The sequence below is a fragment of the Malurus melanocephalus genome, unplaced genomic scaffold, assembly GCF_030028575.1.
Source record: "Malurus melanocephalus ecotype Western Australia unplaced genomic scaffold, MMel_1.1 scaffold_85, whole genome shotgun sequence".
NCBI lineage: Eukaryota > Metazoa > Chordata > Aves > Passeriformes > Maluridae > Malurus > Malurus melanocephalus.
Window position 1 is genome coordinate 456843 of NW_026623317.1, and position 22373 is coordinate 479215.

The window sequence follows — 22373 nt, forward strand, 5'->3', positions numbered from 1 at the left end:
CTTGTGGAATGGATACTGGGAGATTTATTTCAGTGAAATAAATCATACTCTGGGAGTTCTCATTTCATAGAATGATGGACTTCTTCCATAGAATCATGGTTTGGGTTGGAAGTGACCCTAAAGCTTACCTTGTTCCAATCCCCTGCCATGGACAGGGACAGCTTCCACTAAACCAGTTTGGTCAMGGCTCCATCCAGCCTGGCCTTGAACGCCTCCAGGGATGCAACAGCCACAGCTTCACTGACAACCTGTGCCAGAGCCTGACCAGCCCCAGAGAAGAGTTTCTTCCTAACATCTAATTAAAAAATGTCTTTTAGCTTAAAACTATTCCCTTTGTCCTATCATTGTGTGCTTCTACAAAAAGTCACTCTCCACCTTTTTTATAAGACACCTTTAGGCACTGGAAGGGGATTTAAGCTCCCTCTGAAGCCTTCCCTTCTCCAGGCTGAAAAGCCCCATTTCTCTCAGTGTGTCTCAAACCGTTCCATCCCTTGGTATAACTCCCTGGCCTCCTTTGGGCTTCCTCCAACACTTCCATGTCTTYTTTGAGCTGAGAACCCCTCACCTAGTGATTTTCCTGCATAACTAAATACTGCATAAGCAATGAGTTAAATKGGACAACTTAGAGTTAATGATGTGACATTTTTATCTTCCCAGTTCATGAAGCACCTGCCTGAGCCACTCTTTTATTGTGCTGTCAAGAACTGTGAGTCCTGTTTGTGTGACCAGTCCCTTCCTCTGCACCAGCCAACAGGAACCACCAACACTTTTCCTTTGTGGCTCTGGAGAAGAAGGGATTGAACTAATCTCCTGCCTTACTGCAGCAGTTAGACCTCATGGGACAAAGAAAAAACCTTACCTGTGTTTGACTACACACAAAAATGCATGTCAGTCTGGAAGTTTCTGGCACCCTGCTCTGTGATTTTGGACATGGAAGTGATGCTCCTGCACTAGGGACAAGCACCAGGTCAATTTTGGTCCTGTGCAATCTCATCASCTCCAGCGAGGCTCATCTGAGATGCCCAGAGTGTTCTCACCTAAATTCTTCAGGAAAGAAAAAAAAATGCTACATCAAACTTAAACTAGACACTGAGGTTGAAATTGCTGGGGAAACAGACATATTTCAGGATGCTGGAATGCTGCCAGGACATTTACTTCAATGCCTCTCTTTCTTGAAAGATTTTTGCCTAACCCTTTACTGGCCAGAAGATTTGAGTCCATGAAGCTCATGGAGATTCCTGCCTTTGTTCATCTTTCAGGGACAGTGAAATAATACAATTCCCAAAGGAAAAGGAAAATATTTGGGCWGTAATTCTCTCCCTTCAAAGCTCTGTTTTAATGTATGCAACCACTTGAATGAGAAAACACATCTTAAATGTGTTGAGGTGTTAGCAGYTGTTCCTTGATGGAACATCAGGAGGGATGTGCTGAACATTCATTAGACCCTGAGCTTTCATGTTTTTTCTCTGTGGTTTTTTTAAGGGATGTCCTCCTAAAACTCAGGTTGTTCCTGATCTTGACCCTCTTTTCTTTTATTATTCTTTGCATACTACCGCATTCCTCAAATATTTCAAAGGTTTGAAGTGGGACTGAATCAGGAAGTGAGTTTTTAAAAGAGTTTATGGAAACATACAGAAATCTATCTCAAAAATAAATGCCTAATTTTTAAAATGTTGGTGTGGACACAGGGATGATCTGAGGCAGCATCTGGCTCGTAGGCTGTCAGGAATTCTGGGGCAAAAGGGTAGGATTRTGGTCTCCCTCAATCAACTTTCCACACATTGGGTTAGGGAAGCCAAGGTGTCCTTCAGCACCCTAGAAAATTGCCCATTTCATAAATATAGGTTTATAAAATATCTGCTTTCAAATTGTTTGCTCCATGAAACACAACCCATCACACAAAGTTGCATTCATAAGCCCGTTCTGAGTTTACAGAGAAGCAGCCAGCAGCATGGACACTTTATTCCACTGTTTCAGTAGAAGGCAGAGCCAAACACAAAGGAGAGAACAAACAAKCCTGAAGACCCTCAGGTTGAGAGGGTCACATCATATGGTGTTACTGATGTTTGTGAATGACATCAGAGATGTTGAAAAACAAAGATCTGCYGTATAAAAACACTCCTTGCCCAACACATCCTGCACCAGATCACTAAAGCGTAATTCCCCTCATGCTTGTTTTATACTCTGCAACAGAAAAAGCAAAAACATTTTCCTTCCCAATTAGTAGCCCATATCTGTACTTTTTTTTCTCTTTTTTTTTTTCCCATGGAGATGGGAAAAAAAAAAGCATTCCCAGAATGCTTTAGATCTTTGCTGATATCCAGGTTGCATAGGMATGGTGTGTTGTTCTTGGTGTCACGTTAAACTCAGAGATACTCTGTGCTTCCCAAAATCCAGGAAATCTGAAGGGCATGTTCCTCTCAGTAGGGGATGAGGAAAGCTGCTGAGCATCATTTTCCAGCACAGAGCACCTCTGAGTATCGTGTGTGTCTCTGAGAAGTGCTGTACTGTGCAAACTCCATAGTTTTGCCTGTCCACAGATATTTCATGTTCATGACTGTTTTATMCACGCTGTTTAAAGGGAATCAGGCTTCCTTCCTTCCTGCTGGATACTGACATTGATTGAAGGCAAAAAATTACCCTGCTRTTTCTAACAGTGATGCTGCTGGCCTTGAGGACTGTGACAGTCCTTGTAGTTTAGTGACAATTATGTTTCTGAGACAGTCTCACCATCTCTATTGCTATATTCCCMCACTGAAAGAGCTCTCAAAACAAACTTGATACCTGAATTTTCATATCTCCATTGGGCAGATGTAATTGTTGACTTCACTGCATGTCTCTGTCTTGCTGTGGCGGTTAAGATTTCAGTTTTATTTCTTGTATAAGTTTCCCCCTGCTGCCTTCACTTCCTGCTTTAGCTGTCAAGCCCATATCAAAGATCCTTTCAGACCCTTTTTTTTTTTTTTTTTTYTTTTAATTCAATTTTGAGTGTTTCTGGCTTCCAGGTATTTTATTACGTCCCCTATAAATTGGCCTCTCTGCAAAATAATGAGCAAGGCCATAGTCCTGGCAGAAAGGAATGCAGTAGTGCCCCTGCACTTACAGGAGTAGATATAACCAYTGTGGGAGCACTTTGGACTCATTCATAAACTGAAATACATCCTTTGATAGTTAGACATGGTCACTAGGAGGAAAAATTTCAAAGGCAAGAGGTGACCTGAGAACACAATGGYTTTTATGATTTGGGATAAGAAAGCCCAAAGGAAGGACCAAAATGGCCCTGTGGTGACCGTGTGAGTCAGGTCTGCAGTTGCCTCCTATCGCTATTCAAACAGTGCTAATAATGTCAAGCAGGTCACCTCATTAATCTGTATGTGCCCATATTCATAACTTTTCCCTTTATGGGGGAAAAGAAAGCATGAGATTTTCCCCCAAAACAAATTTCCCCTGGCTGATGGTACAATATATTTTCTCAGCCTTTTAGTTCTTCAACCATAAACTGGTGATAACAGCATTTCCCTGTTTTTCAGGGGTGTTGTGGAGATATATACACTAAAGATCATGAGGTGCTCACCTCCCAGGTAAGTATTTTAGGCAGTGCTTGCAGAATTCCCAAATGTTCTCTTTCTCAAGCTCTTATGAAATTACTGCACCCAGTGCTTCCTGCTGTACGTGGCGTTAACATTTGTCCCCGTTCAAACGATAAGGGAGTGAAACACTCTCTGTTGGATGGTGCAGTATCTCACAGCATCCCCCTGAGGATACTCCCAGCCTCCACGGCAGTGTGTGTACAACAATGCAGTAAAAATGATGATAAAGGCAGCACACCCATGAGAGCAGACCTTATCACTGCTTCCTACTTGGTGTCTGAGAAATCGTTAACATATTCCTTCAGAGAAGCAGTGCGGTACTGAAAAATGTCTGTGTTATGTAAGCTTGGAAGGATCAGAGATGACATCTTCATTGCTTCAATTTTCATTAGCTGCAGGTCATTAAACAGGCATTTGTGGGCGTAATTCTGTGTATATAAAACCACTGAAACATTCATTACACACGAATGAGTGAAAATAGACCCCAGCCATTTCTGTGCGTGACATTTTGTATTMTAAAAATGACCAAAGGTTTTTCTCTTGCGCCCTTCTCCTGTTACAATTCTGATGTACATCAATATTTATTTCCAGGCCTGGATAAGTCTCCTGTGAGACTTTTTATCTCTTGTAATGTAATAGACTTTTCCAAAGAGAAGTTGTAGCTCACGCACAGGAAACTGCAGCCAGGCAACGATAAGGTATCTACCAATCCAATCAGTCTCTGAGCCATCTAGGAATAACTTCTAATTATTTAAAAACTAATCTAAGTTCAATTTTCTTTAAGTTTGCAGCTGCAAACTAAATAGCCTTTTATTAGTGGARTGAAGTGCACAAGGCCAGGCTGGGTGGGGTTGGTACAACCTGGGGTAGTGGAAGGTGTCCCYGGCAGGGGATGGAATGAGAACCATTCTGAGATTCTATGATGACTTTTTTCCACATGAATCTCATGTCAGTCAGCCCAACACTAAGCAAAGAAAAGAAGGAATTGGCAATGTTTATATATTTTATATTAGCACTACAATTTCCAGCATGCATCAGTGGCACAGGGAATAATTTGTGTGGTGGAAGGGCATTAGAGAAATCCAAAAAGTCAAAAAAAAATTCTTGCGAACAACACATTTATGAAAATCAGTTTTCCCCCAGAACAACACATGGAAAAGACAGAGCTGCTGGTGCCTGGTTACCTCCTGAGAGCTACAGACCTTGTACAACAAAGTTAGATCCAGTTTGCAGGGCTGTCAGTCTGGCAGCAGCAGCAGAAGTTTGTCATGGGGAAGGGAGTGGTGTAAATAATGAGTTTATGGGTCTGTAATCTCAGGCAGACACAAGCTTCTTGGTCCAATTTGTTTATTTTTTTTAATAAGCTGCTAAAATTGGAAAATGAAACTTTTATTTAAACAATTAGATAAAGTGCTAAGTTCTCAAAAATCTTGATTATGTACAAAGACACTTCTGTGGGAACCGTCCCTGTGCATGGATACATAAATCAGAGCTTTCTTCAGTGGATGGATGTTGGGACAAGCTAAAATTGCCTTCTCAATGAAGAAAGGACTTGAAACTTTTTCTAAACTCCAAGTAATAATGAGAAAATATTTAGTTCTCAAATTTTGTAATGTATTCAAAGGMGGATTTGAAGGTCAAGAACTGGGGCAACATAGACTGTATTTATTCAAAGCTTGGAATTGCATATCTAAGACTAATAATATTGTAAGATTCAATCTAATAGGTCTTCTATAGTCAAAAATTTTGATCTTAAAAGCAGTTTGGTTACAACGTATAGGTTATGTCTTAGGAAAGAAGAGAAAGGAAAAATAACAAGTTTTAAAAGATGTTATTATTAAATGTTTTAGATAAAAGAACATGGAAGAAGCCAAACATTTCCTTCCTGTGCCACTGGGAAATAGGAAAAAAAAAAGAAAACACACCACCAAATAATAGCACCCCACATCCAGACCAGACCAAAATGTACTTAATTAGAATGGAAAAAGAAAATGAACAGGAAAAAGAAAAAAAAGGTCATGTTCCCAGAAAATATTGTGCTAAGAAAACATCAGTAAGAAAATGACACACATTTCCATAATGTTTCGTGCTTGGCTGTGATTTTGCTGAGAGGCATAAAGGACTTGGAGCCTACACAAAACATATAAGGACATCAAAGCATATTTTARCATCCAAATCAGAAGTCATCCCTCTCAGTGTCAGCTGGCATTTAGGGAAGCATCAGGAAGCCAAGGAGGTGAAAACAAGAGCARCAGTGGCAGAAAGAATTTTCTAATAATTCCCAGAGGAATGTAAGGTGCTGTTTTAACTGGGGTTCCTGCCAAGCAGAGGCATTTTTCCCTCGAAGAAAATACTTCTTGTCTTTACCTTTTGCATTAGAAAATAAATCCCCATATAAMAGTACTGCCTTAGACAACAGAAGTGCCAAAACTGTATTTGGAAAAAATGCCTTGGTTCCCGTTGGAAATATACAGAAGACCTCAAAGTTTACTCTGTTGAAAAACCTGTGTGTGGTACTGTCAAAATAAAAACAGATATTACTCCTTGGAATACATTTAGTTGTTCGTCTACCTGCAGCTTCTCCATGGTGTCTCATTTTAGAAAGCAGTCACTCAAATACTGAAGATGAAACTGACTATATTAATTTAGGGATGGTAAAAACAACAARAAGTCCTTTGGCAGGTTGCTGTTAGCTGAAGGGATCTCTCTTTAATTGGTATAAATTTATATAAATAATTTAACCAGCACTGTACATGGATGACTAGGCATGATAATAGAGATGTTTCCTTTTGAGATTAAGACTCTTCTTTGTAGCACAAATAAACCAGGCAGCTTGTAAGAGCAGGTTGCTTCTYCCTGAATTGGACTGGAAATGTTCACAAATCATATTCTGCTAACCAAGACCCTCRGGGCAAGGAATAGAAAAGGCCTGTGGTTTCCAGGGGAAGAAAAGACTGTTCAGCCTGTGTTTTTAGAACTGGTTATCAGCACAGCAAATAAATATTTTTAAACTAAAGTGGACGCCCAATCTGTATTTTTCCTGTAATCTGCAGGTAAACATTGTGTGCAATATAATTTATTAATAAATAGATGATAGATAGATAGATAGATAGATAGATAGATAGATAGATAGATAGATAGATAGATAGATAGATAGATAGATAGATAATGTCAAGAGACAGACCCAAAATCTGCCCTGAGTTACGTATAGCTCAGCTGGGGAGGATTGCAGGATACTTGTATAAAAGAAAGCAATCTGGTTAGGAGGATTTCCTGTAGGAATTTGTATTAAAAATGCACCAGCTCTGATTTACAAAGCACAGATAGAGCAGAGACCCCAAACTCAGCTCTGTGAGTTAATCCTGTGCCTCCATCAGCTCAACTGCACCATGCTCTGCTTCCCTCGGCTCCCTCACTCAGTGCTGCATGACCAGCACAAACAGCTGCAGACAAAACCTTCTTCACACTGTTTTACACYTCTTGGAAAATGGTGTTTTGTTAATTTTTGATGTCATTTCAACCTTCTGAGCTGACCTTYCTGCTCAGGGCAGGGCATTTGTAGACACAGGAATATGCACGTGTGTGTTACCATTGTGATGGCTTTTATCTTTCCCAGAAGAGGAGTTCTCGAAAAAGTAGCATAAAACAGGCTGAGCTAACTGTTCCATGGACAGTTCCTAAAGCATGGGGTGCTACTTCAGACAAACTCACCTTTTTCCATAAGAAAAAAAAGCAAAGATGTGAGCAGTCTCTCTGATATTTTTCATTGCACCAAACTTCACCTTAATTTAACAGGTCCTGCAGCTGTTGAAAATTGGTTTGATGCTCCTCAGGCAAGACAGAATAAGACAACAAAGCAGATTTTTCACAATGGTCAAATTGTCTCACGTAATCAGAGGTTCTCTCAACCAGGTACCACTCCTCAAGGTCTCTGTGCCACCCCCATAGGGGTTTTGAGGTTCTTGAAGGCTGCTTCAAATTTAATTTTGTAGTTTTACTCTCTGTGAGAAGTTCGTGGTGTTGTCAGTCCCTCCTGCTATCCACACATGAAGGTCAGGGGATGAAGTCTGCTATAGAGCTAATGTGTTCAAGGTTTGTCCAGACTATGAGGAGGTGTCTTGTGCCACTGCCAAAAGCTCAGACAATTCTTAGCTTTCCAAATTTTCTTCTCTTTATTAGGTGAACAAAAGTTCAGCGTTTCCTCCATTGACACTCTACATTTACCTAAGTTAACATGAATTCCCTCAGATCAGCACCTTTGCTCCCTTCACTCATGAGAAAATCAGGTTATTTTCCACTTTACTTGAGTTTCTCCAGTGCAGTTCGCAATGATAACTTTTCATGCATTACATGGAAAGTCATCCTTCAGTGTTTTGAAAGATTAGCAGAGACAGACAGCTTTCTTCTCTTTTTCTTCAGGGTCTTCTCCCTTGTAGCTTTATTTCTTTTTCATTTATTTGCCTGGACTGTTTGTAACAGGCACCCTGTACCTGTTTTATATATAACCGTTTTCATTATAACCAAGAAATTTRCAACCAATTCATCTCCTCTGCTTCTTATTTGTCTCCCTTGACTCCACAGGTTTTGGTCATCTTTCCGAATATCCCATTCCACAATTTACAAATTCAAAATACCAATTTACATGGTCTCACCAGCATAATACTTTATCCAAGTAGTGTAAAAAAAAGTCAGTTCATCTTCCATGACTGCCCATCTCTCCTTTTCATCTCTCACCTTTCCAGTAAGGCTGTTCCATTTACCAGATCCAAGATTTCTTCTTTACCYTTGATGTTTCCCCATTGCTTACAGACACAGAAATCCCTGCATGTTTTCCTCAGGGTGTAAAAGGGAAGTTGCTAAACTCTCCCTAAAAGTACAATGTCACAGGAACACAGAGCGTGGAAGGACAAAAATAAATCAACAGGTTCTATCTCCCACCAAAGCAGCAGATCAAATGTATCTTTCCGAAGGTCTTTCATTTTTCCTTAAAAACGTTCAGAAAACCATGGACAGAGCAGTAGCCTGTATCCTGTTCCTATTTACCTATGCAAAATTATGAAATTATGATAATTTTGTTCGTTGCTGTCTTTGCTGGCAATAAGATTTGCTTCTTTAAATGGCTGTGCAGTCAAAATTATGGTATTTCCTCTTCCAATTGAAAAAATTGTCAGTCTTCTCTTCTTCAATATAAAACCCCTTTTCCTTACATTTTCCATTCCAATGATGTTATCTAAATTCAGATTTTTTTTTTTCATGTTCTCAAGATCAACTTGAATTCTCRTCCTATCATGTAGAGTACTCATTTTATATTTCTCCACAGAACTTCTTGTACCACCTATATGGGCACTCATCACTGAAGTAATTCATGATGAAATTGAATCCTCTCTTGGAAGAAACTCCAATTAGACACCTAGATGCAATGTCTTCACAGTCTGGCACTTTTCTACTAATAGATGAACATAAGAATACAACTTTTTTAGAACAGTTGTGCTGCTAAACCACACTTGAAATGCACTTATTTGTTGGGGAGTATGTCACAAAGGACCAAGTATGAAGACATATTAAAATCGATGTGCCTCACATCTGTCACCCYCTCTACCTGTGCACTGCAAGGAGATAATTTGATGTTTTGCCAAGTCTGTTACAATTGTAATCTCCTTACTACATAATAACACGTTTTTACTTTGATTTTTTTTTTTTCTGAAACCTCTTTGATAAATCAATGTTAATATTCTGCAAAATCTGCTTGTTATTCCTTTCAAGGGTGCTTGTTAGGTTTTATACCTTTTAGTTATCTAGGCCTTCCTTTTTTCTATAAGTTATTAGGAATAACTGATTTTACTGCAAAGATCATTGTCTCTGGTCTCTAAAGTGTTGTGGAAAGACAGTAGATCACATCATTGCATTCAGATCTGAATATTAAGTTAAAAAAAAAAAAATAATCGAGCATTGTCTAAGTCCTTTCCTGAATACTTGATCTCCCTGCAAAATTGTCCTTAGCTCTGTGTCATTTCTTTTTTTAACAGATTCTTGTTACTATTAATCCCCAGTTCACTCAAGTTCTTATGTTCTCCATGGGATATTTGATACAGAGCCCTCTCCCTGAACTGACTCACAAGGCTGCCACTTTCCTTCAGGTTTCCCTCTGAGATACRTTTTTAGATGAGATGTCAGGAAGAAATTCGGGACTGTTAATACGTTAAGACTCTGGAACGAATTATCCAGAGAAATTGTGGATTTCCCATCTCTAGAAGTGCCTGGGCCAGGTTGGATGAGCTTTGGAATAACCTGGGATGGTGGAAGGTGTCCCTGCCCATGGCAGGAGGTGAAATGAAACAATCTTTAAGGTCCCTTCTAACCCAGAACATTCAATGATTTTACTTTTTTGGGGAGATGCTGCATTAAAACAAAAACAAAAACAAAAACAAAAACAAAAACAAAAACAAAAACAAAAACAAAAACAAAAACAAAAACAAAAACAAAAACAAACAAACAAAGAAACCCAGTGAATATTCACTTAAGGAAGAAATGAGCAGAAATCATCCTTGCCAGTATCAACAACAGGTTATTTCATCATTTTACCTAACAGTGTGCATTGCATTTGTGGTGGGTGTAACAAATATCTCACTGCTACACATTCAGAAGGAATTACTCYCCTCTCTGAAGAGGAAAGCTGAAGTTACTTTAAAAGCTGCATTTCCTTAATGAGACCTGCAGTCACTTGTCTTTCGTGATGTATTTTTTTGAGTGAGGTTATTAAGCAGCCAAACTGACTTTCATCTTAAAGTATAGAATAAAAATTGCAGTTTGTTTACAATATTTCTCGTTGCACTTGAAAAGATATTTTATCCGCTGCTGACAGAAGAGCAAAGTATTTCTAATTCTGTAGTTCAGCTTCCCTGCTGAAATGGAAAGAAAACCTAAATTTTCTGCTATTTCAGCAGATCCTAAGTGGCATGTGCCCAAAGGGGTTTCTGAGGGACAGTGCTCAGAAGGGCTGCASCCAGGAAACTCCCTCTTGGAGAAAAAATTTCAGTTCAGGTTAGATGTGTAAATTCCCAATCAATTAATTGTGTTTTGAATCCAAGATTTCCCTCCTCATGACTGTCATCCACATCCTGGYACATGCCAGGTCCCAGTCCTCCCTGCGTTCTTGTCTGTAAATTGATCCATTTCAARCAAACATCACCTTAACTTCAAAAAAAGAATAAGCTCTCTGAAGTGGCTCTTTGGAAGTCTCAGAGTTGTTATTAGTCACATTTASATAGATCAAATTTTCAAGGGTCAGTTACTAACAAGGTCTAATTTCCTGAGGAAACAATGTTAATATGTTATTGTGTTGGTAAGAATTATGTGATTTGAATACATTTATAAAACTTCCTGTTATTTACCTTCCTCTAATTTCTGTCCTATTGTTTGTCTATGGTTAAATASCAAGATTTCAGGTCCAAAGAACTCCCTGCCTTGAATCTTAAAGTGATTCATTGTGTGGCTGCAAATAAAAGGATAATAAATATATACAGCCATTTATAAAGATGTAGGAATAATAATCTTCTAGGAGATAACCTGCAAATGTCTGCGAGATGAAATGAATAGTCCATGATAATCTTCCTGGTTATTAAAAGAGATTTCATCTAGTTATTTATTTTTTTTCCTGAGTAAATGAACCATTATAAGGGCAACTTGTTTTTTGTGGTTTAATGTTTTCATCATTGATGTTGCCTACAACCTGAAGCCATTATGATGACTCACATATTCTCAGACTTCAGAGRCAAATGCAGGCTACATGTACTAAAACTTGGTACATATCAACCTCATCATCCTAAATTGGACATGTCATAAGAAAGGCTCCCAAAAAACACCCCACAAGAAAAAAAATATTAAAGGTCCTTTATGATTCTTGCAGTTGAATTCATGGGATCAAAACCGAAAAGGCTCTGTAGTGATGTAATTGTTCTTTTATAGGCCTGAGCAATCTTATGGAGAACAAGTAAAGGAATATTGTCTCACTGTGGAAGGATTTGAGTTTCTCTTTATGGATTGTGAAGCATGCCCAACCAGTTGTTTTCTGTAAAATTATAGGGGTGTTTTTTTTTAAAAAGCTAGTGTTGAGCTAAAGCCCAGCACTTTTTTTTTTTTTTTCCTTCTGCTTGGTTTTTTAATTGGTTTTGTAGGGTTTCCAAAGAAACTTTCAGTTCAAGGGATCAAAAATGGGATTCCTGACCTTACAGATTAAGAATAAGAAATTCCTCAGGCAATGCAACAGCAGAATGATTGGTTTAGAAGCTTTGGGAAGATTTTCACATATGTTTGTGTGGTTGRCTACAAGTGCTTCATGATCACAATATGCATGGATGGTATAATTTGAAGCACCCAAACCAAAGATCCCAAAATAAGCAAAAGACCCATCTTCACTCACTCACTTATACATACATATACCCTCATTCTGCTCCTTTATTTGAAAAAAACTTCAGTTAGAACCTAAATGTCTTCTTTGACTAGTAGGCAGCAGACCATTGTTTTCATTCTATTAAGAATGTAWACATTTTATCAACATCTTCACAAATTACCCCATTCCAGATGAAAATAAAAGAGACAAAATCATGKAGCTACTGGAAATCGAATTGTTCATATGTAGTGAAATGGTGCAGTAAAAAGATTCCTGGAGCAATATCTGACTTGTTTCAATGTAAGCATAACCCTGCCTACTTCTGTCCTAAATTCAGGCAAAAAWATACTGRATTATATAATCATTAAGKTTGGAAAATACCCCAAACACCTTCGAGTCCAACCTTCAACCAATACCACCATGACCACTCAACCATAGCACAAAGAGCCATGTCCACTCACTTTTTTGARCACTTCTGAGGGTTGTGAGCTTGTTTCAATGCTCAACTACTCTTTCAGTGAGCAAACTTTTCCTAACATCTGATATAGCAGYCCTGGTGCAATTTGAGGACAATTTCCCCTTGTCTTGCTGCTTGTCGTCCGGGAGAAAAGACCAGATCCCACCTGGATTCAACCTCTTTCCAGGCAGTTGTAGAGAGGGAAAAGGTTCCCCTTGAGCCTCTTTTTCTCTCAGTTCCCTCAGCTGCCCCTCACAGAGATTTTTCCTCAGAGCCTCCCACCACTTTCATTCACCTGATTTCTCTGGTGGCTCACTCCTGGCTGGAGATGGGAAGGGTTTTGTGACGATTTGTCACCCAGTTCTACAGAGCTGCACTATGGACACAGAGTGCCACCTCTGCCACTCCAGGTGCCACCCCGGGTGTCACTTCATGTGAAGAAGCAGAGAAGATGAGGTGGATTTAATGATTTATTTTATTAGTGCAAATAAAGCCGGAGTCTGAACAAGCAAGGGTGTTCATGTGAATCTACTGACACCCTCAGCAAGGGAAGAGATTCTATGGTCTGAAAAATGAGAGCAATCTTTGCTTTTCATTTCAATAATGTCCTTTGTTTTAAACAGTGATTGGGAGATTGGATGAAAATAACCTCCTCCGTCTCCAAATGTAAACACCTGACATGAGGATTAWCACTTCTTTTGCAAGAAACTGAAAACTATTGTTAGAAGGGTTGTGTGAGAGGCCTCATAGTTTATTACCAGGTTTATTATCTTTATTTTGCTCTTGTTATCTGAAGGCAATCTTGTGAACCTTTCTTTATTAAGGTTTTTAGTACATGAATGTTCCACCTGCTACTGATAACACTGCTATAATTGAAACTGTGGACATCTGGAGTGAAATGCTCTATCTTTTTAAATCTACATGAGATTTTTATATCACTTTAAATGAAAGCAGGCTATCTTTCTTGCTTYGTACCAATCACACAATGTATTTACTTTAGGATTATTAGGTGTAGTGTAATGCCTGGAGGCACATTTAAACATCTACTTAGTGACTCTCTGGTAAATTTATGAAGGAAAGACAAATAAAAGAAGAAACAGTCTCAGTGGAACAGAAATGCTGAAATCTTATATCTAACACCTATTTTATGCACATAAAAATTGTGCTTTCCTTCCTTTTCCCTGTTTTCATAAGCTGTTCTYGAGCATGTCATATTGAGATTTGGAGTTATAAACACTGCATCAAATTTGTCACCTTTAAAGATAAGAGGATGAAAACGAGAAAAGAAGGAGCTTTATATGAGTCAGTCTTTGAAGAGGTTTGTTGTTTTGTTGGTTTGTTTTTGTTTTTTTTTTTTATCATCTTACTTTAAGACCTAAATTAACCTTCCCTAGTCTCTTCAAATTCTGTAAATGGAAATTGAGATGTAAAAACTTTATTTGCCTTCCGTCAGAAAAACAGAGTAGATGTTCCCCAGAAGGAAATGTACCTTGCAGACATCTTTGGGGCAGGTTAATTCACCCAAATCCCTTCTCCTGTAAGGACAAGTGGTTTAATGTTCTGTTCAGTTTAGTTCCAGTGGCGTAATTAGCAGTGGTAAAACAAAGGCGGCGAAGGAGTACAAATACCAAATTCTTCCCCCTCTTCGAGGAAGGCTTACTCCCTAGAGGCAGATATGCCTCACATGAAAGCACAAGGAAGACACTTCAGAGGCACAAAACACCTGTAAAACTGCTGGGTTCATCCCCTGGAGGGCTCCTGCACAGGAGGGTCCTCAGGCTCTCAGTGYGCTCTGTGCCAGCTGTTCCCAGCTCACACATCCACACAACTGGTGCAAAGCCTTGGTTTTCTTAAATCCTGGYATGCCTGGACCACCAGGAAGGTTTTCAGCAGCCAAGAGAAAGCCAAAATATCTTGCAAATAATTACATCTTGCTCTAGACATGGTGCTTACYGTGCAAAGACGTGCAGGTAATGGAGCAAAGGGAGATTTTGCTGTCACTGTCTAAGCAAAGTGCCAGCATCTTTCTTTTTTATTATTATTCTTTCCTCTGTGTTTCTTCAGTGGCCTGTAAGCCAGCTCAGAAAGTCTACACATCCTTTTCTGTGGATTCTGGAGATCAAGCAGAACTGTATTTGTTGTCAGTTAAACAAAAAGATAAGTTTCTTGTGCACACACAATCTCATCTTCCTCCCTCAACACACTGCATCATTTATGTTTCAAAAATTAGAGTCATTAATGTTTTCCTGTAGCGCCTCTGTTTTGTAGAAACTCAAAACGTTATTTACTCAAAATTATAGGATTAAATTTATTTCAGATGGCATGATATTAATCTTTATTGTCTGCTTTAAAGCCATGGCTTTAGGGCTAATTATTGAACTTACATGTTTTGGAAAACTGGCCCCATTTTTTTCACTCACTCTCTACACCTTTTCCTCTCAGAACCAAGATCCTTGCTCCTCTGCTCTGGATTTTGAATAATCAGATATTCATCTGCCCATCAAGGGCTGAGGGYTGTCTCCCAATCGACGTTTTAGTGCACAAGTCCCTTCAGCGTCTCCATTACCCCCACACGCTGACAGATGAATTAGAAAAGCAAAGAGAAAGGAGTTTGGCACATAGCATGATAACAAGAATTTACCAATTGCCATGCAGCTGTAGTGGATTTCCTTTGTTGTGCCCCAGGGCCCCAGTAGATGTTTAGGAAGAATGACATTTCCTGACTTTTTAGTTTTTGAAAGCCTGCCTTGACTTGTCAGCTTGTGACTCCCAGGCAACTTTGGTGGCATCTTTCCTCTCCCTTCAGCTTTTCTGAACATTTTCTGTGTTTTTGAAGACCTTTTTCYATTGCTGCTTTGAGACATTTGTCCTAAATTCTTTATTCATTTGCTCCTTTCCCACTTACATCTCTCTTGCTTATGAATAGAGTTCTTTTCATCTTGGTTTTTGACCTTTGCCTTATAGAATCTTCCTCTTTTCTCTATGGCTGTGAGCACACCATATTTTTTTTTTACCATTAAGGAAAATACCATTGATTTGTCCTATGTTTTTCCCCTTTTTAATGTGGTTTTCTTCCCCAAGAGTGTTTCAAACACTCAGGCAGATGTTCATTGTTTTAAATCTTCAAACACAAGGAGACAAAGATGAGCAGCCAACACGGTAGGACCGAGATCACACCTGCCCTGAGGCTGAGACAACGTCACCAGGTCTTAGATCTGCAGGTATCTCGAGGAAYAGAGCACAGACACCCCAGTCAGGGCTTAACTTACATAAAAATTAGAAATATAAGCTCAACGAGAAATTAATAAATGCCATTATTTAATGAGAATCTAGTCAAAAMCAACATGTTAAATAGAAGTGAGAAACCCACCCAGAACTCAACAAAAACAACTTAGTTGGAGTTTAGATTTTGAAGACAGCTATATTAAATCCTGTTTAGAAGATGAATAATGTAAAAAGGCAAAGTGGAAACTTCCTAGATAAAGTCACTTAAAGTAGCTACAAATCACAATCTGTGTTAATCAGGGATCGGCAGAAGAGAGATAACAAATTACCGTGCACTTTCTTGCCTCCACATCCTTCATTATAAGGCAGGTGAAATGTGGAGCCAATCTTCAAAGTAGTTTTCTTTCCCATGAAAAGTTTAATTTTTTTSTAAGTCACTGTATGGTAAAATGTCGGGGAGAGAAGGATATTTTTATCACTAAGTGTCATGCCAAACAATCAAACCACCATGGAATAATGCAAGAAAAATGCTACTTTATTATAAAGTCCATAAACCACTGTGGAAGAAAATATATTGGGCTTTGGCTTCAGTATTTCAGTCCCAGGCCAGAATATTCTGGTTTTCAACCAAAGGCTGGATGATTTCAATTTATATGGATTCATAAAGTTTTTTTTGCTACTTTTTTTTTTTTTTTAATGTTAAACATTTCTTCAAAGCAGGAACTTGTTAAAAAAAAATAAAAACCAACCTTTATAAACACCTAACTCTAACCAAACTCTACTGTCTTCAGCCATGGTAAACTGTCTTTTATCCTCCCAATCCTGTAGTTTTGTTGTTCATTCATTCAGTTGGCAGGTTCTGGTTGCTCTTATTTTGGCTTCTTATCTCTTTGTTTTTCTTTTTTTCTTTTTTTTTTTCCTGGGGGTTGTTGGAGTTGTTGATGCATTTCACTTGATAAAACTTGTTTACATTTATCTTACAGAAGAACACCAAAAATCATGTGTTTATGGTATACACATATATGTATACACACAGACACGGTGTCTCTCACACACTTATGTATGTATTTTTATATAAAAACACTTATTTATATGTACATACTTCAACTAATGGCGTTCAATCTGTTCCAGGGACGCATACATTCAAATGTTTATTCTGCTGATATTGAAGAAGACTGGCTTTCTTAACAACAAAACCATTGTAAAYGTCTTAAAATTAAACAACAAGCTTCGGGCAAAAAGATGTATGCGCAGCAAAAAGCTATTACTTACAAGACCATATGTGCCAGAAGGCAAATACTCCCATGTTCAAAGACAGAATGGWGGAGACAACGTATTCCAGCTCTGAGTCCTTTTAATGCATCTCCCTTACACACACAATAAAGATTTTTGGATCAAGCTGACTGCTTTCTTTCTACCAGAGTAATCAAGCTCTACATCATTAACCTTTCTGTTTGCCTGGCAGATAATCTGGGAGAGTAGCAAGTGACTACTCCTCCGGGCTTTGGAGGAAAGCCAACGCAATTACTCTCACCCTGTTCTTTGAGGTGGCAGCTGCAGAGAGATCAGGATGTAGAAAACAGCCATGAAATCAAAGGGTTACAGACATTGGAGCCAGCTCTTCATTCATCTGCCGATCAGCCAGAGCTCCTGACTTGGACGACAAAACCTCGCAGCTCCCTGTCCATGACGAGCAGTTACAAACCATCAGTCAAGCAAAGAATGCCTTCATGAAGGTCTAACGTTGGCCCTACTGTCCTTCCACCTGTCTTTATTTTCTGGTGRTGGTTGTGGCTGTGGCACTAGTACGAGTATGTAACAGAGCCAAAAGTATGCTGTCTTGCAGATTCTGTTCTCCTAATATGTCTAGTTGGATAGTGTTATTGTATAAAGTCTACTGACATCCTGCCAAATGCCAGCTTAGATTTTTGGAAATGGCTTGGGCTCAGAAATTTTCATACATGGAATAAAAGCGCTTCGCTGCTGAAATGCTCTCGCTACTAGACAGTGAATATGGCAGCTCCTTTGTTTTGGTGATGAACACAGTTTAGGAGAAGGTGATCACCTGTGAAAGACAGGTAGCAAAAGGAGGTGACACCCGAGTCATTGTCCAGGATCTGCAGCTTCACAGGAGATGAATAATTTCATTACATGAGGGCTGTGATATCTTCAAAGGAGTTGCTGAAGCGTTCGGTGGGAGACAGAATAAATAAATGTATAAAGGGAAAGAGGAATACAGAAAGGTGAAGTAATTTATCCAAGTCATGCTAATCGCGTTGGGCAGARAAAAGATCCCAGACTCTCTACATCCTCAGCCTGTATCCCAGTTGCTAAGCAACTGTCCTGAATATGAGGGTGCCCAAAGCACAGTATATCAGATGCTATAACATTGGCACTCTGACACCTTCTGCTTTGATTCACGCTCTATCTGAGGTCTAATAAAGAAAAGGAATGGGTCTGCTCGTCTGTCTGTRGCTGCAGCTCTTCTGCTTTTAGTCTCTTAAATGAAGCCCCCAAATTAGGGGCCAGTTGAAYTGGGAGCTTCCTTACCAGCAGATGTAAAAGACCATCTCCAGTGGGTGAGCTGTGCCATCTCAGGTCTGAAGGATTGCAAGCAGGTCTCTGTCTCACGAGTCTTAAGCAGAGAAAGAAAGATGATTAAGATGATTAGATTCCTAACTTGAGATGTGTCAGCCATAGGCATAATATTGCATGAGATGTATCTTGGTTTTTCTGTCTTAAAATTCTGATGAAATATGAATCTCCGTTAAAAAAAAAAAAAAAAAAAATGAAGAAAAAAAAAAAAAAAAATGCTGAAGTGCTTAATATCTAGGAAAAAAAATAACTGGGAATTTTCTGATGGACAGAAATGGATTCTTAAAATTACCAGGCCAATGTCTCGAATTCTTCCTTGACAGTGTAATTACATGGCACATCTGCTATAGCTGACTTCTGGATGATTTTCAGTTGGCAATGTGGAGGCATCCATCAACCAGCAAATATAGCTCATAGGCCTAAAATGACAGCCCTGCCTTGCCTGAAAGGCATCAGGACCAGAGAGATGATCTCCAGCAATGAATTCCGCATGAATTTGCAAGGGAGCCAAAGAACCGACAGTGCTGAAGGGCAAAGAGTGAAGTGGTCCAGGCAGCCCTGCTCACAGCGAGGATTTGTCAAATGGCTTTTGTTTGCACAGCTCCCACGTGTGGCACTCCTGAAGGAGGAATCTCAGAGCTCTCCAGGGCACTGTGGCTGCACACAGCAGAGGAAAGGTAGAGATTGAGGCTGGAAGTCACCAGAGCAACACATGAACTGGAGAATTGAAGCTGAGAAGGAAGGATTTCTAAAGAGGTCTGTCAAAGTCTAGACGTAACGTGGTCTACATAAATCTAAAGGATTTCATGCACTTTTTCATGACCATCAAAATTTATGGGCATCTAAAATTATTAGGCATTTTTCTACTCAGTCTAAAGACACATTCCTCTGTGCACATCTCTAAAAACAATCATGAAGACTCCTCTTGAGGGAACTGTAATGGTAGAACAGAGGGGAATGGGTTCAAACTGGTTTTAGAGCCAATATTAAGAAGAAATTCTTGACTGTGAGGGTGGTGGTGCACAGGGTGCCTAGAGGAGCTGTGGATTCCCTCCTGGCAGTGTTCAARGMCAGKTTGGATGGGGCTCTGAGCAACCTGGGATAGTGGAAGGTGTCCCTGGGGTGCAATAAAAAGAATCTTAATGTCTCTCCCAAAAAAAGCCTTTCCATGACTCTATGAARCCAATGTCTACCTCCCACTGGCAGTTCCCTGAAAGAGTTTTGGGAGTGCTGCCCTTCATGTTGGACTTGACCTGAAACTGATAGTCCAGCTGGGGCTGAGTTGGTTGGATTTGAGATGATCTTGAAGGTCTTTTCCAGCCCTGATGAATCTRTGACTGCAATTCTGGATGTTATTCCTTACTCCAGGAGTTAAAATTGATTATATATGTGCACAGTCATATAACATAAGGATAACAAAATTTATATTCCTAGATATTATTAAATGATTGCGGAAAAGAAAATAAAAATATTACAATCATACTGAAATCCRACTTTATCTCCTCCTAGATGAATGYTCTACCAAGCCAGGTTTTCTTGRCTGTCCTTCTCTGGGYCTCTGTMYTGCTGCAGTTCTGGATGCACAGTGTCTCATTTTCAACACAGAAGACAGACATGGCCAATACTTTTGCCAATAAACTTTTGAGTCAGCCCAGGTTCAGCAGAGCCTGGGAGTTTCATTGGCTTCTTCCTGGGATGATGGTATGGTTGGTTTTGATGGATTCTGTGGAATTAAGATAAAAAGAGATTTGTGCTTTGTTTATCTGAGGAGAAGTGTGCGCAATGACTGCATGTGGGAGTCCTGCTGTGCAGAGCCACAGGATCACAGGGCTGGGTGGGCAGGACAAAGGACATGCTAGCATTTTAATAAGGGGTTTCTTTGCATTCAGTGACACAGATTTCTTCTTTTTCTCCTCTAAAAGGTCTTCTCCACTCACCATGAGAGTTTTTAAAATCATAAAATATTTGGAATAACTTGCTTAGATTCTCCATCTACTTGAGCATCTAAGTAGAAACTGCCCATCTACCTTAGAGATGAGATCRTGAGGACATTAATTGTTTGATGGAAGATTATTCACCATTTGCCTTGCAAAAAGCTCACCAGATACTGAGAAATTCCATTTACTTTTTATCTCCTTACTTACTTGACCTTCGTTATGAAAGAGGCAATTGCCAGCCTCAGTGAAGCTGCAGCACTTCTGTCAAGCGAGAAATGCATCCATGTGCTATATATATCGTACAGAACAAAATAAAAACCGTAACACTGAGGGTTAGAAAAAAATTCTGAACACAGGATACTAAAATTCAGCATTTAAAAATCTCATTCTGTAGGACTAAATCAATAACTGAACAGTTATCAATGAGTTTTGCTGTCACTGAAATTTTAAATAGTGCTAAAATGTTGTTTGTTTTTTTATCTTTTAAATTGTTTGGATTTGTTTTTAAATACTTGTCTCCTCTGCTGTTTGTTGTTTTCTGCTGTCTGCTATTTCCATCATGATGCAGCAACAACATAACAATGTTGGCTGAAAGCCAGCTTGAGCATAGACTGAGCCTTCAACGGATTTTTGATGCATGAATATTTTGAGGGGGCATTTAAATGATGTTTGTGCTTCTCACAGTGTGAAAAAAACAACACTGCCAGGTTTCTTTGATCTACTGGAAACAGGCTATCATAATACAAAAATAGTTAGCTGAAATAAGTGCATTCAGGTAGCTTCTTTCTACTTAACTGTGCATCATTTGCTTCTGTGCGCACAAAGGAGGTTTYCATTCAGCTGGGGCAAAGTGCACGCAGTTATTGATGGTTCAAGTATTTACTCTTTAAAATGACAGTTCTGAAAACATATTTCTCTCACCACACAGAGAGTGGGAGGGCAGTGGAAAGGAGGAGATAATTGAGGGAGCTGGAAGTGAAACGATGTTCATGTCTGTCAGATGCCATTTCTRTTTTAATGACTGCAAAGAGGAGTGTGAGAGATCTGCCAGACAGCAGAGGTTTGGGTCAGATGTTGGGGTGCTCTGGGCTGGCATTCACAACTGAAGGAAGGAATTTTTTGTCTCCTTTGCTCCTTCCTGGGATGGGCTGATGCTGCTTCAAGTTTCTGATGTCTCACAGTCTGAGACTTCAATGAGRTGGGATCCATTCTGTGTCTGGCAGTTTACAAACACAGGGACATTCATCGCACCTTCAGTTGGTAAAACTGCAGAGGAAGAGGAATATTGATGATTTGGTGAAGCAAGCAGTCCAGGAGAGGGGGAGGACAAAGAGTGAGAGGTTGTGCCAGCTCAGGCAGCCTGGCTGTGTGCATTGCTTGGAGAAAGGCATGTGTCGCTGTGATGTTGAAAGTTTAATCCTCCCAGTGTCTCATCTCCACCATTTGTGAGCATTGTGTCTAAAAGAATTTGGGGCAGTCAACATGGGGCACCACACAGATCTTCAGTGTCCTTCCTAAATGGTGACAATGATGACAAGGAACTCCTCCTGTGTGTGTGGCTGCACAGCCTGCTGAATGTCTGGAAAMAAATATTTGATGCAAAGCTTAAGTAAATTCTGCGTGCAGTGTATGAAGGTTGATGCTCAGCACCCAAAACAGTCAAATATAAAAATCACATTATTTGATATGGGTGCACTAACACCAGTATGAGTCACTAGGTCCTCAGGGTCTCTTTCCTCCAAAGTTTGTGGGATTTGGGCTCAAGATTAGAACAAACTTTCAAAGGGAATTTCAAGAAATCCTTTAAAAAAAGAGTTTTCAAATRCTTCCCAAAAATRTTTGGCCTTTTTATTTCAACTTTAGCAATTGTTATCTGTTTAAATATTTATTTGAAGTGTCTTTTAGTTATCACTTCTGGTGTTTCAGAAGGTTCCCTGGTTTAATCACTCATTGTAGGAAAAAAAGACCGCTGTTGCCTTTTATCTGTTTTGAACTTGCCAGCCTCCTTAATTTTATTGCACATTCTCTTGTCCTGCCACTAGCTGAGAAGAGAAGCACCTAATTCATCTTCCCTAAGTCATTTATTTTTATCCTTTCATTATGTCCTTTTGTCCCTTTCCTTTCTAAGGTAACTCTTCCCAATCTTTTCAATCATCCTACATGACAGATTCTTTTCTCTT